The sequence below is a fragment of the Castor canadensis genome, chromosome X (assembly GCF_047511655.1).
Source record: "Castor canadensis chromosome X, mCasCan1.hap1v2, whole genome shotgun sequence".
In the NCBI taxonomy this organism is placed as follows: domain Eukaryota; kingdom Metazoa; phylum Chordata; class Mammalia; order Rodentia; family Castoridae; genus Castor; species Castor canadensis.
This window is the reverse complement of record NC_133405.1, coordinates 117,433,367-117,437,229: the sequence shown is the minus strand read 5'-3', so window position 1 is coordinate 117,437,229 and position 3,863 is coordinate 117,433,367. Positions and strand designations below refer to the sequence as shown.

At 35.8% G+C, this 3,863-nt stretch overlaps 1 pseudogene; it reads left to right on the top strand.

Annotated features, from left to right (window-relative positions):
• The first annotated feature begins 2,663 nt into the window (after nt 1-2,663).
• LOC109673991 (heterogeneous nuclear ribonucleoproteins C1/C2 pseudogene) lies at nt 2,664-3,480 on the top strand (annotated as a pseudogene).
• Nucleotides 3,481-3,863: the final 383 nt, after the last annotated feature.

The following is a 3,863-nucleotide window of genomic DNA, read 5'->3' as shown; positions in this document are numbered from 1 at the left end:
ATATTCATTGTAACATGGTTTAGTATCCACAAAAAATCATAAACAACCTAAGTGTACAAGAAAAGGGCACTATTTGAATAAATTATGATGTGCTACCATGCAGCCATGAAAAAAATCTAGAAATATATTACTGACATAATATGTTTATGATAACTCAGTCATCTAAAAAAACATAGCTTCCAAAAATGCACATCATAATTCTACATAAGACTTAAAAATCACTTAAATATACATAGGTAATAAAATTTTATTAAATATACATAGGTAATAAAATTTTATAATGTGTGCCCAGCAAAGTGAGGAGACACTGTGAATACTTCTCCATAGCTTCTCATTTAGGACTCAAGGAAAACCAAGACTGCAGTAGTCTTCATGATTCAAGAGAGGGAAAGCTGCTAGTACATTATCCCTCAGGAAATAGGCTCCTGTTGTTCTCTTATGATTCTGTCTCTCTGACCATCCCTCTTTCTTCTTTCTATGTGTTATTATTTCTGTTTCTTTATCCATGTCCTTGTGTCCTGTCTTTTTATTGTTATTACTGCTTCCTGTCCTTTTATGTGTGTGGGGGGGGGTGAGGGAGAGAGAGAAAGAGAAAGAGACAGAGAGAGAGAGGTAGAGAGAGAGGTGGAGAGAGATAGACAAAAAGAGAGAGAGAAAGAGAATGTTTATTGAGCTTGGTAGTTAGCATCCAATGTAGTTTGTTCACACTGAGCAGTGTTCTTTTCCTTCCTTCCTTCTTCCTTCCTTCTTTCCTTCCTTCCTTCCTTCCTTCCTTTCTTCCTTCCTTCCTTCTTTTCTTCTTTCCTTCCTTTCTTCCTTTCTTTTTTCCTTCCCTCTTTTTGGTATTTTAAGACAGGGCCAAGTTATGTAGCCCAGGCTGGCTTCAAACTCATGATCCTCCTCTCTCTTACTTCCAAGAGCTGGAATAACAGGTATGCACCTCAAATCCTGGTCTATGATCAGTGTCTTTGAGGCAGCCTATCTGTTTAGCTCCTGAGTTGTCTTTGGTTTCAGCATTGATTCATGATCCAGTTTTGTCTAGGAAAGTAGAGTCATATAACACAAATCAAAATGAAGCCATTCTTCATGCTTTTCTCAGAAAGATCTTATAGAAATAGAAGGCACTTAACATTACCTCTCTGTGATGAAAATATAGATTTTACAATATAGAATATCTAACAGATAATTTTATTTTCTGTTTATTAATGGTTAATTTTTAAACATTAAGCTTTACTATTATCTGCCAAATAAGAAAACAATCAGCAAATTTTGTTTGTCATTTCAAATTACTCGGTTTAGAATCTTGCCTATAGTTTATTACTTCCCTGCCAGTGATTATTTGGAAACATGCTTTTTCAAAAAAAAAATTCTCTGTTTCATGCATCATTTCATATTCCTATAAGAATCTTGTAATTGATGCTTAGTAATGTCAGTGGGTTCTAAATCCAAAGATACTACCCTTGTTCACTTACATAATAACTCATTTCACTCTTTTCTAAAAAGATATTCCAATATGGCAAGCAAGTAATTCACTAGATTGTTTTCAGAATCTTGTATTATTCAAGTTTTTAGCTAATGTGAGCCAAGAATGCATTGCCTTTTCAAAATTTGTTGGTATTTTTCTATATTAAATATTTCTTCAGTCCCAGAATCTTGGTCTTTATTTTTTGCTTATTTCCTGGCTTCAGAAAGCATTCTCTAAAAATTCCCTTATCTATAAGGATATTAATTAGTGTCTTCCTTAATATTATCCTTGTCTCTCTATTTTAATTTCCTAAGCCTCCTGCTATGGTCCATTTTGTTTATAGGTGATCTATAATTTAAGTCATGGTTACTAGTATCCATTCGATGTGAAGTATTTTGCTGGGCTCTCTAGGGCCAGTCTCTGCCTATGAGTGAAGATAAGGAATGAATGTATGTAAATATAATATCAAAAGGAAGAGAACAGAAAGCTAAGGACTGTAGTAGGAATGCCCAGAAATCAGAATATGTGAGAGATGCAATAAGAGAAGAATCTAAGGAATACAGAAAACATTGATAAGGGTTATCATAATTTTTCTTTATATTTCATATGCATATGATAGAAATTTGTTAAATTATTTTTAATTGAAATTCACTGAATCTGAATGATATCAGTCAGTATGGGGTATAGAAAATCATTCAAGATGTAATAGACATGGTAAAATGCATCAGAATGAAGACCAAGTTAGGAAAGCTTTAAAGAGAAGCCATGATAAACATACAGTCAATGAATGCAGAAACATACATACATGCCATATCACATATGGAATGTGGCAAGGATTTGTATCCAAGAACCCGAACATTTTGGTAGCAAAGGAGATAAGAAATTTTAGATGAGACACAAATAGCATGAGAATATCAACAAATAAAAATGAAAAATAAAAGTATGATCAGCAACTCTAAGAACAATGTTTGGCACTCTAAATTATGAGCTGAGATTTTTGACAAAATGTTCTAAATGCACAAAAATGTTAAAGGAGTGAAGAGATGAAAACTGAATGGTTGTGTACCGGCTGTAGACCTCAAGCAACAGTTGGCTTCTCATGGAGAAGGGGTAGGAGATTCAGTATTGAATCTCTGCTCTCTCCCCTCCTGTGAGTTTTTTTTTATCTTTAGCTACATTTTTCAGTTTTGTGAAGAACCTATCATCAAACACAATGGCTAGCAATATTACCAACAAGACAGATTCTCACTTCATGAACACCAGTGTATTCATAGGATATTTAGACACTCTTGTAGGCAAGAAGGCTGATGTGGAAACAATCTTCTTGAAGTATGGCAAAATTGTGGATTTCCCTGTTGATAAGGGCTTTGCCTTGTCCAGTATACTAATGAGACAAATGCCTGGGCTGCTGTAGCAAGAGAAGGTGGCAGAATGATTGTTGGCCACATTTTAGACATTAATCTGACTGCAGAGCCAAAAGTGAGCTGGGGAAAAGCAGGTGTGAAATGATCTGCAGCAAAGATGTATGACTTCTAATTTGAGTTGGGTTATGATTTTCAAGGGATTATTATGACCAGATGTACAGTTATGCCAGCATGTATCAGGAAACACCTCATGAAGGGGCAAAAGTAGCTTCAGTTCTAAGAGTGGTCAGCAGGAATCTTCTTCCAAGTCTTAAAAGTTGAAAGGAAATGACCTACAGGCCATTATGAAGGAGATGACACAGATAAAGCAAAAACTGAATTCTCTACTGGAAAGCCTGGAAAAACTGAGAAGAAACAGAACAAACAAGCAGTAGAGGTGAAAACTGAAAAGTCAGATGAGAAACTGAGCAGCAGCTCCCAGAAGAAAGATGAGACTAATGTGAAGATGCAGTCCTAGTGGAGGGGTGCAGATGACTGTGCTGAGTAGGGGGACCTACTGGACGATGATGATAATGAAGATTGGGAGAAGACCAGCTGGAGTTGATCAAGAATGATGAAAAAGAAGCTGAGGAAGGAGAGGATGACTTTTAAGCCCATGGTGGGGTTTAAAACTCTTACCCATCATTTCTTTACCATGCTTGTTTAAGCAAGTTGCTTGTCTAAGATCAAAATTTCACCAGTTCCTCTCCCCTAATATCTTCAGCACAAGCTCACTCTTCTCCCTACCCTTCCTGAGTCATTCCTTTGTATTACTCTGCACCTAGATCCATTTTTACTTCCTTTGATGCTCCTAGTACTTTTGTTAAGTCTCTCCCTGTAATTATTGATTTTAATTTTGAAACCTGTTTATGATGTAACAATAAAAAGAAGGTACAGTTTTTATCACTGTCTCCAAAATAACCTCTTGATGTGGCAGGGAACATAGTTCTTTCCATTCATACATGATTTCAGTAATTGCTTCCCTAACTGGAAAG